Source organism: Myxocyprinus asiaticus, chromosome 45, assembly GCF_019703515.2.
Source record: "Myxocyprinus asiaticus isolate MX2 ecotype Aquarium Trade chromosome 45, UBuf_Myxa_2, whole genome shotgun sequence".
Lineage (NCBI taxonomy): Eukaryota > Metazoa > Chordata > Actinopteri > Cypriniformes > Catostomidae > Myxocyprinus > Myxocyprinus asiaticus.
This window is the reverse complement of record NC_059388.1, coordinates 18,464,578-18,478,288: the sequence shown is the minus strand read 5'-3', so window position 1 is coordinate 18,478,288 and position 13,711 is coordinate 18,464,578. Positions and strand designations below refer to the sequence as shown.

Sequence of the window (13,711 nt, the reverse complement as noted above, 5' to 3'; positions counted from 1 at the left end):
TGGAAATTGGCGAGTAGAATTTGCATGCCACTCCCCCGGACATACGGGTATAAAAGGAGCTGGTATGCAACCACTCATTCAGGTTTTGTGCTGAGGAGCCGAGACAAGGTCCCGGACATTTCAGCGGGTAGTTCAGTATTGTGGCAAGAGGGACACAACGTCTCGTTCCCTCCATCAGGGAACGGAGGTTACGAAAGTAACCAGGACGTTCCCTATCTGTCACTCGATGTTGTGTCGATGTAGTGACACTAGCGGTCCCTATACAAAACGGCACAATTAGCTGAACTGTGTTACGTGGACTGGCAGTGCGAGACGGGCAGACCACTGTGTGCCTCGTAGCCAGTGCACCAGGCCATCACGTAACCTCCCCCAATGCTCTTATTAGTGTCGAACGGTCCTTCAGTAACAAGTCGACTGCCCAACAAACAGGGACAGGCTAGCCCAACCGTGGCCTCTTTTCCTCTATTTTCTCCCCAGAAAGAGTGGAATTTGTTAACCGACTGGGGGCTATAAATGTCTACGTCGGGGGGTGTCACTCCCAAGGGGAAGGCACCGCAGAGACCACACCACGCCCAAAGAAGGGGGGGGGTATTTCGAGTGGAAATACGTCACATGGTCTTACCGAGTCTTGTCGGAAGTATGTCATGTGGAGAAGTCGCATGGTAGGTCCTACCTGAGGGGGGAGGAGTTTCTACAAGCATGGTGACCGGGGGCAGAGGGGCCTCTGCCCAAGGAAGATGCAGTTTACCAACAGGGAAACAATTTAGCAGAAGATATATCACATGGGGTCACCTATGGGGAACCAGCGCATGTGGAGCGCCAACCCCAGTACAGGGCTTAGTTAGCACATGTACTGGGCTGGCAGCGAGTTTCTCCGTAAACTCGTCAGCCACAGGGCTAAGGAGGAAAGTCATCCAGGGATCACAACTTGTGAAGCTGGGAGTCAAAGGCACACGTCTTCACCTCATGGGAGGGGAAAGGCGCTATACGCAAGCGGTACACCCGGCCAGCTGTCCCGGAACTTACCTGTTCGGACCTGACAACACATGGGACGAAACCGGCTCAACCCGGAGATTATAGAACCTCGCAAAGTGTTGGGTGTCACCCAGCCCGATGCTCTGCAGATGTCCGCCAAAGAGGCGCCACTGGTCAGGGCCCAGGAGGCCGCTACACTCCTAGTAGAATGGGCTCGTAGCGCCAAGGGGGGCGACATGTCCTGAGCGTGATATGCCATCACAACGGCGTCAATGACCCAGTGGTCAATCCTCTTTTTGGAGACAGCGCTTCCTCTCCGCTGTCCACCAAAGCAGTCAAAGAGCTGCTCAGAGCTTCTAAAGCTCTGTGTGTGATCCACATAGATGCGTAAAGCATGCACCGGACACAGCAACACCAAAGCTGGGTCTGCCTCCTCCTGGGGCAGCGCTTGCAGGTTCATCACCTGATCCCTAAACGGGGTCGTGGGAACCTTGGGCAAATAGCCCGGTCGGGGTCTCAGGATCACGTGAGAGTAGCCCGGACTGAACTCCAGGCACGTTATGCTGACAGAGAACGCCTGCAGGTCACCTACCCTCTTGATGGAAGTGAGCGCAGTCAGGAGGGCAGTCTTCGAAGAGAGTGCCTTAAGTTCAGCTGACTCCAGGGGCTCGAAGGGGGCTCCCCATAGACCCCGAAGGACTACAGAGAGGTCCCATGAGGGGATGAGACACGGTCTGGAGGAATTCAACCTCCTAGTGCCTCTCAGGAACCTGATGATCAGGTCATGCTTACCTAAGGACTTACCGTCCACTGTGTCATGGTGTGCCGCTATAGTGGCTACATACACCTTCAAGGTGGAGGGGGACAGCTGCCCTTCCTGCCTCTCCTGCAGGAAGGAAAGCACCGATCCGACTGTGCATCTCTTGGCCACTTCAAAGCATACAGGCACCTTGTAGAGGCAGCCCTAGCCTGAGTGATCGTGTCTACCACCGCGGGCGGTAGGCCACTTAGGTCTTCCATGTCCCGTCCAAGGGCCAGACGTGGAGATCGCCAAACGCGTCTATAACGAGGGTTGCCTCGGTCAGGGCAGTGGGAGGATTCCCGGGAACAAACAGGTCTACCTGTGCTCGACCGAATCGACTCCGAATCAGCTAGACCACCTGGGGGTGGAATCTCCACTCTCCCCTGAGCATAACCTGTCATGACAGCGCATCCGCTGCGGTGTTGAGGTCGCTCGGGATGTGAGTGGCTTGTAGCGACTTGAGGCACTGCTAACTCCAGAGGAGGAGATGGTGGGTGAGTTGTGACATGCAACGGAGCGTAGACCGCCTTGACGGTTGATGTACGCTACCATTGCCGTGTTGTCCGTCCAGACCAACACGTGCTTGTCCTGGATCAACGGCCGGAGAAGCCGCTGAAATGCGCCGTAAATCCAGCAGTTTAAGGTGAACGGTAAAGAGAACTGAGTTTGAATTGAATTCAGTGCACTGAATGCAACCACTCAGCTCCGAAGAGAAAATATGAATGAGCGGTTGCATACCAGCTCCTATTATACCCGTATGTCCGGGGGAGTGGCATGCAAATTCCACTCGCCAATTCCAATTGGCCTTTTTTCAAAAAGCAGAGCTGTTCGGGGCTCCCAAGAGTGACCCCTAGTGTCACTACATCGACACAACGTCGAGTGAGTGACAGATAGGGAATCATATTTAATCAAACTACACAATGATGACTCTAAGAATTTATATATGTTACAATTTCATTTTCTGTTAATACATGATTTTCTGTAAAGCTGCTTTGAAACAATGTGTGTTGTGAAAAGCGTTATACAAATAAAAATGACTTGACTTAAACTGGAAAAGGATGGAAAACAGTACAGTAACGCTAACACACACCCATTCAATCTTTCACATGAAAGCTTTCCTTGAAAACAGCTGTGTTTGCCTTGCCATAGCAACAGAGCACTGGTGATGACAATGCTTGCCATATCTAAACATTTCCAAATAAATATCAGTGGGAGGATTCATTTCACTTCTAATTAAACATACTGTTTTGGACTAAACCCTGACCTTGTGCATCATTGATCTGAAAGCTTGTAATAAGTTCACTGAGCTCTGTCTGCTGCTCTAGGTTAATTGAGGTCTGAAATAAGAAATTCTTATTTTAGCAAGCGATGCACAAACCTTCTGTTTAAAGGGACATATAAAGTCTATATGACTGCAATAATCTAAGGATGATAAAAAAAACTATTTTGTATATTCACAAATGTTATATATGTGTGTGTGTGTATATATATATATATATATATATATATATATATATATATATATATATATATATATATATATATATCCTGACTTCAAGAAGAAAATAATGCAGACATAATGTGTTTTCAAACAGGCTTCCTGAACACTCCCCTTGTCTTCACACTGATAGTCCTGCCACAAACTTATGCCATTGGTCGAGCTCAAACAAACAGAGCAATGTTGAGAGTGCCACATAGTAGCTATAGTTTTTACACTTTTCAGGGATATCAACCTACAAATAGCTTCACTCATAGTTGTTTCTGAAAACTGACCATAAAATTTGAAATAAGTAAAGGTATTTTAACATAAAAAAAATACAAATAATAATAATAACCCAATTCACAAAATATTTGGGTGAACTTTAAGGGTGTATTTTGCTGTTCTCTCTTGCTCATCCTTTACCTTGCCCAAAGCCTTTACCCTCAGTTACTTATTGGTTGTTCTGTACAGATGCTGTTTGCAGCTTACATCCATTCTTACCTCCCTCTGTTCTTATTAAAGGCAGTTAACACATTGCCTTCAGAGAGTGTGATGGAAGGAGAGTCTTTGCAATCATCTTGCAAATCACTTATGAGTGCAACGTTGACATAACAAGATGATTTTCTATCTCAAATGGTGAAGAAAGAGCTGCAAAAATAATTTTATGTCCAGTTTTAATGTCCCATATACATTACAGACAAATGAAATACCGATATCCCGCTGATTAATACGCATTTTTCTATCATTTATTTTTTTCTCTAAGAAACGTACCATACGGTAAAATAAAATGCTTTCCTTGCACAGTTACCAGACTGTAAACTGTACACAGTCACAAATGTGCTAAATGATGTAGCAGATTAAATCAATGTTCTATCAGCACAGGAGTTTACCTATAATTAGCAAACACTCCCCCAATCTTCCATTGGTCAGAAAAACAAGTAGCCCTGCCCCAAACTCATGCCATTGGTTGAGACAAGGTGTTGGGCTGGTTGGAATGCTAAAAAAAAAACAGAGTGCCACAGAGCAACAAAGTTTACACTTTTCTAGGAAATCAACCTACAAATGGCTTACATAAAGTTTTTTCCAGAGGTGGGACCAACTCAATGTTTTGCAAGTCACAAGTATGGCATTTTCTGGAAATAAAGTCACACCTGACTATAAGGGTGTGTTCACACTTGGCAGGTTTGGTTTGATTAAAACAAACTCTGGTGCAATTGCTCTGTTAGTGCGGTTCATTTGAACAAGTGTGAATGCTGCCATCCGAACCTTGGTGCGCACCAAACAAGCGGCCCGAGACCGCCTGAATAGTGGGTCTCGGTCTGCTTCCAATCGAACTCTGGTGAGGTTCGATTGATATATGAACACAACATGAACCAAAGACATCTAAGCCATCAAGCATACCTGGTTCTTCTCATCATAGGAGCTATGTTGCCCATTACAGTTCGGTACAGATGTCAGAACCGCTGTCAACCGTCCATGCAGCATATCTTCGTTTGTGTGTGCAACGGAGGAATTTCTGGTGCTGTTTTGACTCCTTTACACATTTTATTAGCTCTCCGTTTGTTCTCAGGTGGTAACAATACCACCATATATACATATAAATCTAACGAGCGCATTTCGCCCAGCAGCCAGCATTGTTTTGGATGATCGGAAAGTTCCATCAAAAAATATACGTCATAAAAGCTGTCCAATCATGTTGTGACATTTTCCTGATGCCTTTGGTTTTATATCTTTAGGTTCGGTGTTAAAAATGGCAGTGTGAACACTAAGTGAACCAGGACTAAATGTATCATTGGGTGCTTTCACACTGGCAGTTTAGTTCGAAACACAGCACGGTTTGCATGAAAAATTGGTAATGTGAAAGCTGTCATGCGGACCAGGGAGCGCACCACGGTACCAAACCCGAGACTACCTGTAGGAGGTGGTCTGAGTTTGGTTGCAATGGAACTGTAGCGCGATTCGTGTGAATGTGAAAGCAACTCGGACTCGGGTGTGCACTCGTTCAGGAAGTAAAGTAACCTGCACATGCGTTTTAGCCGATGACGACATCTATCTATCTATCTATCTATCTATCTATCTATCTATCTATCTATCCACCTTATAAATACTATATATAAATACTATTATAGGTTAAAAATATAGGGTATAATAGGAGATGGCAGTGGCGATAACTTCACATTGGACACCAGCGTGAGTAAGCGTGCAGTGTAAACAAAGATGCAAATGAATTCCTTACAATCAGCTGTCTCCTCAAAAAACACCTTTTGCGAGCAGCAGCAAGCCGCCTTCCCCTGGAAATCTGATGAGTTACACCATGAAGCGCACATATACGCAGTTGTCGTTCACTCTGCTGTGCATAATGGCACCAAAATAACAAAAAAACAAAAAGTATGATGAGTCGCATTTTGTTCTCCATGCATGTTTGTGATGACGTAAGATGAACGCAAATGGACCGGGGTTCGACAGAATCAAGTGAGTGTGAAACCAGACCAAAGCTGCGGGGGACATCGGGAACAATTGCACTCGGAATCGGACCGCAGCAAACGTGCCCAGTGTGAAAGCCCCCATTTTCTTTTTTGGTCCGGACCAAGAGGACCAAGAGAACCGAACTACAAGTGTGAACACACCCTAAGTCTCACCAGGTCAAAATCGCATTGAGAGAAAAAAAAAAAAAGAAGAGTTTTTGGGCTTGTTTTATACGAGAGAATTTGCTTTAAGTAATCATGTGTAACATTTTTCATATTCTGCTTATGTTTCATGAAAGAAACGTGACAAGTAAGCCACATTTGAATATAACATCTGTAACTCTATGTTGTGCACAAATAAACAGCTTTTAGTCTGTGAGTAAAACAATATGCCTGTTGCATTCTATTCAATCATTAACGTTAGCGACTGTCTATCTGTGGATATTTCTGATATTTACAACCCTCTTTGCAATGTATTAATTATCCTGTTCACTGCCTAATGTTTTTACTAAGAGTGTGATGAAACGTCATTTTGTGGGCACGAGTGGAGTTGCGTTTGTCAGCAGTCTAGAGTTTGTTGTAACAATAATGTTATGATGACAGAATATTTAAACTGGTTGAATAAAGTACTTTGTAAAGGAAAAAAATTCTCAATTGGCAAAACACTTCTATCATCACTATGACTGATGTTTTCATCTGTTTTTGTGTTTCACCGGCCGACATCAGTTATGTATAAATAATGTATATAAGTCGATTCAGACTATAAGTCGCAGGACCTTTCAGATGATGAAAAAAAAAATGTGACTTATATTCCAGAAAATACGGTAAGTCTCAAAGTCTTTGCATTCAAGTCTCAAGTCAAGTCCCAAGTCAGGACAGGCAAGTCCTAAGTCAATTCAGGCAAGTCCAAGTCAAGTCCCAAGTCCTTAACTTTAAGCATGAAGTCTAAAACAAGTCATTAGTGCACTTTGCACAAAGTAGTGTTCGAGTATTAATTGCTATAGTAATTACACCCTCCATAGTATTAGCACATTTTAGCACAATATGTGGACAATTCAGATGGTCCCTTACCACACCCTCCACAGCATCAGCACATTTTAGCACAATGTGTGGACTTTACAGATGACCCCTTACCTACTGTAGGCAAAATGTCCTACTTAATGTTAAATTAACGATCTGGAACGATTTAGCCGTAACACCATCTGACCAGCTTAAATAAGGGACAAAACGCGTCCTGTATTGATCCTCGTATTTTACGGGATGTGTGGCAACCATTGGTCCACAGTGCATCATTTAGCTGGTTTCAGCAATGAGTCATGCAAAATAATTCATGCCAAAACTGTTGTTGCAGTGCATTGAGGCCTGTGGAACTAAGTAGCTAGCTAGCTAACACTATAAGTTAAATGCTACTGAGCCATAGCTGACTTGTAACAGTTAACAATCTCAACTTACCTCTGTCTGTGGGTTTTAGATGCCTCACAAAATTGGGCGTTCATGATGAAGCATCTGTAATTTTTAAACCACAGGTTCTACATGTTACAAACCTTTTGTTGACTTCGATATTGTATTCTTTATATCCAAATGAAATTGCCTTTGGTATCATTTTGGCTGTGTCATCCTTGCATGCACAATCTTCAAACTTGGTCCTTCTCTCATGGAAGTTGATTGGTTGGTTTTCTGATTGGTTAAATATGGGGCGTGGAAATGCAGATTTTAAAAAATCAAATGAATTGTTTATTGGGGAAATAAATCGTTAATTTGCTGCACATTTTTAAATGTCAACTCTGATCTTTGGTTTTAGAAGGCATAAAGTCTTTCCAAGTCAGAGGGTTCGATTCCAAGTCAAGTCACAAGTCATTGTTGTCAAAGTCTAAGTCGAGTCGCAAGTCTTCTTTGATTATGTCGAGTCGAGTTGCAAGTCATTAAATTTGTGACTCAAGTCCAAGTCAAGTCCAAGTCATGCGACTCAAGTCCACAACCCTGATTTTGTCAGCACATCAAATTGGAATAGGAGAAAGTATTTTACCATTGAAACACTAGCAGCAGAACACATTTTTGTGTAAATCATCAGTAAAACCATTCTTCCATAAATTTTCCCATTTAATTTATTGGGAATATTTACATACAAATGGATGCATGAATGATTTACACACAAATTTGGTGTGCTCATGTTTCATGAATAAGGCACATTATCTTGTAAGACCTACAGTATTTACAACAATGTAAACAGTTCACATCTATCTGGAAAACCTGTTGCAGACACACATACCCATGTGAATAAGTCCATAAGAAAGAATTTACAACAGAATTTGCTTTTGGTATGAATAGGACTTTACTAGTTGGTTTCATTTTTATTTTGTTTTTTCTGAATGAAGAGAAGGGGAAAAAATCAACATACAGTACAGGACAAAAAGAAAACCTTACTTGTCCCTGTCAGCCTTTGCTATTGTTATCCACCCAACATCACTTAGGCTACCTATCAGTCAATATTTCCAAAATGTCTTCTTAAATTGATCTTTTTCTGTTTGCCCTCTCTTACCTTCTTACTCTATTTTTCTTTTCATCATTATCTGTGTATGTTCTTGAAGTCAGCTGGAGATTATGATAAAAGCCAGCCTCACTAACAGAAAAGTGAGGAGGTCTTCACTAAACTGTTTTTCACCTGACAAACTTTGGCAGGAGAAACACCCAGCCTCAGGTTTCGTCTCTGCTCTTTCAGCTTCTCTTCACTTTCTCTATCATCTTTCTGTGTCTTTCTCCATCCAATTACTTTATTTTCTTTCTATCTCCCTCTATGTGTGTTGTCTAAACAGTTGGCAAATGCAAGCGTAAAATATAGTTTAAATTTGTAGAAGATATGGGCCATTTTTGAGAGAATATAAAAGCATAACCATTTCCTATTTAGAGCTAAAAAAGGACAGTATGTATGACAGAACATCAAATCTGTTTCACTTTCTTTTGTATTTTCATGCACTTTTTATGAATTTAGCTGTTTTCTCTCCCTCTCTCTCTCTCTCTCTCTAAAGCTTCAAACAATTTTACCTATGAACAAAATGTTTACGAATCCTTTGAGGTTCATATAATATTTTTATTCACAGGTTAATTTTACTGTGTTTATAATATATTGGATTAAATCTGTTTACAGTATTACATTTGTTTGACACAGTTAACATTTTTACTTCATTTCAGATTAATTCTGTTCTGTGGGATTTCTAAAGACTGGTTGGAACAATTTCGAACCATTTAGACCAATCTTAAGAGTATTCATAAAGATTTGTGCCTCTCTAAAATTGTTCACACGAAAAAGAGTTTGTTTTAGATTCTGACATACATTTAGACGTTCGGACATACATTTTGACATAAAAAGTTGTAACGGGTAAAGGATGGGCAAGGAGGAGGCGGGAACCAGCAGAACAGTCAACATAACTTTAATTACATAAATGAACTTAAACAAACATAAACACACACACACACAAACACAGCGGCCGTGTGTCTCTCTCTCTCTCTCTCAAGCTGGCGTCCCATTTTCCTCTTTATCCCTCTCCCGCTGATTGGGCTGATTCAGCACTGGGCGTCCATCATTACAGCCCGGCCACACCCTGCTCCTCATCACAAATGTACATTTCAGTGTCTATCTAAACGTACAAAAATTTACATGTACACTTTACGCACAAATACGAATGAGGTCACCTTACTTAGTTGACACAAAAATGCAGCTAAACCTCATTAGGACTTTATCAGGCTGGGCTGAAACACACATTTGCCCATACAGTAGGTGATATTGTTGCATCTTTACAATTTCATAACATGCACAGTTGTGGGAGGTGATGGTTTATATGTGTTTGCTGTTGTCGGTGTGACAGAGAGAGATATTAATATAACAGCCATTGTAAGCCATGAGATGTGGACAAGATATTTAACTGCATTACTGTATAAGCAAGTGTGTGTGGGAGAGAGAGAGAGAAAGAAAGAGAGAGATGGGGGGGCACACACTAGTGTAAAAGTTTGGTGTGTGTGCAAGTGTGTTGGTGCGTGTCAACTGGACAGCAGAGGTGTGTCATAATGCAGCTGCCCTGTTTCAGATGCTCAATGCAGTTTTCAGAACCTTGAGGGAGTCACTGTGTTCCGGTAATGTCTGGATTCCTCATTTAGTATCTGTGACAATTAATATTTATTACAGTTCCTTTTTATTATTAGTTTGAAGAGAAACATGACATTTGCTTTGTTGCTGCTCTTTTTATGGCCATCCATTCATGAGGTGTTTTATAATGACAGCTCATATGAAAAACTTCATTCTGTCACTGAGAAAAACTGCAAACAATGATGCAATATCAGTTTGGACAGGGATGTGCACTCACACACACATTAATAATGTGATCTGTAGTAATAATGTGCCTCCTGCCTACAACCAAATCACTGCTGTGCTGATATTAAGTCCTACAGCATTTTTGCTTGTGAGATATTGCTTTATGCATACACCGGTTATGTAAAAAGGTTAATATCAAGTAACTTACGCTTCCAAAAATTTGGCTAGTTTTCTTTTTTCCCCCACCAGTACAAAAATTCTAAAAGGAACCAAAGCCTCAAGCTTTACATTTTGCCAAGCAGTGTACAGACTGACAGGCTCTGGAATGACACAAACACAGACAGGTGGAGGGATAGAAAAAGTGAAGCATCCCAGTGCTGTTATAGCACTCTTAGAACAGTGTTTGTCCAGTCAAATTAGAGGATCATAACTTTTGTATAAATTGCATAACATCACACATAGATAAACTGTGAAAAAACAAAATCAGTTCAGTCTGACATCAGTAATCAACATACCACCTTGGTATTTAAATACTAACAACAGCATATACCACCTAAGACCTTCCTTTACTCTATAGTCATCAAGGTTAGCTCTGACTGCCTTTTCATCGCTAATATTCTTTTCTGTTTTGCCTTTTTATTTTATTTATTTACATGAACTTTCTAGTTCTTAAAGGAAAGTTCTGCATTCAATACAAGTTAAGCTCAATCAACAGTTGCATAATGTTGATTACCACAAAAATGTATTTTGACTCATCCCTCCTTTTCTTTAAAAAAGCAAAAATCTGGGTTACAGTGAGGCACTTACAATGTAAGTGAATGGGGATATTTGTTTTTACGTTAAAATACTCACTGTTTCAAAAGTATAGCCATAAAGGATATACGTGTAAACATGATTTTAGTGTGATAAAATCACTTACAAACCTTCTCTGTGTAAAGTTACAGCCAGTTTTACAACTTCGTTACCATGATGATGTAATGTCAACAAACCCTAAAATGACTTTGATTTGAAATTATGATTTAAACAACTTTACAGAATAATTAATGCAAGTGCTTTTATCAAATTATAAGCTTCAAATTTCTGTGTTTAAACCTTTAAAAAATTGTCCAGGTTCACTTTCATTGTCCCCATTCACTTTCATTGTAAGTGCCTCACTGTAACCCAGATTTTTGCTTTTTTTTAAAGAAAAGTCAAAATACATTTTTGTGGTATTCAGCATTATGCCACAAATGCTGTCATTTGTCCTATAACTTTGATTACTACAAAAAATTATTTCAACTCGTCCTCCTTTTCTGGAATATTCCTTTAAGCTTCTTTATGTATTCTAGCTTCACACAGTGATCAAGCAGAATGAATGTGTCGCTGATGGTTTCTAATTGAAGGGATAGAATGTTGATCTTTGATGATTGTTTTATTATTAGGTTAAGTTGGAAGTATGAACAGAGAATATTTACAGAGACAGACCACTTCTATTAAAATAAATGGAAGAAATAGGAATGCCCAGCAGTTGTAGAAAAGGAAGTCCCGCCTTACAGGTACAGCCAATCAGCTTTTAGGTACAGAGATCTCCTGTCAATCAACTCGAGAACACACATGCACATTAGCTGAACCAGCTTGAAAAAAATATCGTTTTTTTAGCATGATCTGAGCTAAAGAAGCACAATTTATGATACCATTGTTGTCAGATTTTACTACTGATTTTAAATACTGTTCTTTGATCGTAATCTTGACCAATTGTTTCTCGGTCTTTCCCCATTCAAGTAGATAGGAGCTGTACTTTTATGCCGCTTGTTCAGAAAACAGCTGCCCAGACTACCCTGACTACTTTCGAATGGTTTGAGTGATCGGATTACAATAAGTTTTGCACCCTCTTTGCACCACTATTTAGCTGTCCACTTCTGAATGGACCACCCAGGATGGATCATAATACCAGGTGTAAATGGAGTCTCTGTCCATCTGTCTGCCTGGCTCTGTCTGTTTCTCTCTCACTCATTTTTCTATTAGGAAGGAGAGATGCTTATCCATGGAAGCCCACTTATTTGAACTACATTAAGGAGAGAGAGAGAGAGAGAGAGAGAGAGCGAGAGAGAGAGAGAGAGAGAGAGAGAGAGCAAGAGAGAGAAAGAGAGAGAGACTGGTTGATTGAGCTCAAGCCAGCTGTCAGAATCCCACCCAGACCATCCCTCATTAGTGAGCCAATACTGACCTTGTGCCTTCAACTGTTGGAATATTTCCAGATTCTGCAACAAATGTTGGCAGAGCACACCCACTCTCTCTCTCTCTCACACACACACACACACACACACATGTACATATTCAGCAGCATTCTCCCACTCACAAACACATATGGCACACACACACACACTGAAGGTATACAAACACACACCTGTTTTCTTTTCTATGGTAGGGGCTTTGCTTTGACTTCTGTATGTTTTTTTATATTGAGCTAATTATATTCTCTATCCCTTAACCCTACCTCTAAACCTAACCTTTTTGCATTTTTACATTTTCGTTAAGACATATTTAGTTTATTATGATGTCTTTCTCATGTGGGGAACGTTGGCTTGTCCCCACAATTTAGGCGATTTCAGGTTTCACTATCGTTGTGGGAACATTTGGTTGCCAAAATGTTGGCAAGACCAGTCACACATTTACATACAGTAGCTATCTGAATGAGGACATTCCATGAACTTCTAGGCTGTTTTCATATAAAGCCTTTACATAAAATATAATTACTACAAACTAACCCTAAGCCAACCCCTAACCCTTCCCCTAAAATAAAATATTGGGCATTTTTTGAACTTAAATGCATCAATTGTATGAATGTGTGATATTATGTATGAATATGTTTTTTCCTATTGAAGATCTCCCCATATGTACCCAAAGGGATGTTTTGTCATATTTAACGCACTTTTGTCAGACACTATGCACACACTGCATTGTCATACACACACACACCCTCTTCCTCCAATTATCTCTCCATCTCTCTCTCTCTCTCTCTCTCCTCCATCTCTCTCTCTCTCACTTACACGCTCAGTCTGCATGCAGTTTAAGTGCCTCGACCGAGCACATGGAAGGTAGAGCGCAGAAGTGTGTGTTTCTTCTCCTCCTCTTTACCTCCGTTCATCATCTCTCTCAGATGACAGCCTGTGACTGCTCACTCACTGGAACAGCAAGATGAGTGTGTACCTGTGTGTGTGTAGCATACTCTATCAGCGCTAAAGGAGAGTCTCATTCAACATGCTGTAACATCAGGCAAACTGATTCCACAAAAAAGAAAGACACACAGAAAGAGGTAAGAACAACTCTCCGCTTCTCATTAACATGACATGTTTTTCTTCTTTTCTTTCCCTTACCAAAAGCACAGCCAAATTCCCTGCTTAACTCATGTGTGCTGAAGTTGGCTTGAAAAAGACCACTGTTTTCTTCACTTTTGCAGGTGAGTTGCAGTCTATTATTGATATTTTCAAGCTAACTCAAAAGCACATTGATCAGGTGAAGGGGTGGAATGCACTGTATTGAGCTCATATGGGTGGCTAGTGTGGATTGTTCTGGAAGTGTTTGTGGGGTCACATGATTTTAATACATCGTGAGCTTCAAGCCTTATATAATTAGACAGGTTGAAGGGGAACTGCTAAAGATTTGGGAGCATTAGTGAATTAATGAACAGGTATGAGACAGAG

General features: G+C 41.1%; 2 protein-coding genes across 3 annotated transcripts in view; one reads left to right on the top strand and one right to left on the bottom strand.

Annotated features, from left to right (window-relative positions):
- Nucleotides 1-13,711, bottom strand: part of LOC127434848 (prestin-like) — a 230,607-nt gene that overhangs the window by 71,611 nt on the left and 145,285 nt on the right. The window lies entirely within an intron of this gene.
- The window catches only part of LOC127434855 (protein shisa-like-1a), a 65,234-nt gene continuing 64,640 nt past the window's right edge, over nt 13,118-13,711 (top strand). For both annotated transcript variants that reach the window (XM_051687876.1, XM_051687875.1), the window contains exon 1: nt 13,118-13,323. The gene's annotated coding sequence lies outside the window, so the exon portion shown is untranslated. The remainder of the gene's footprint in view (nt 13,324-13,711) is intronic.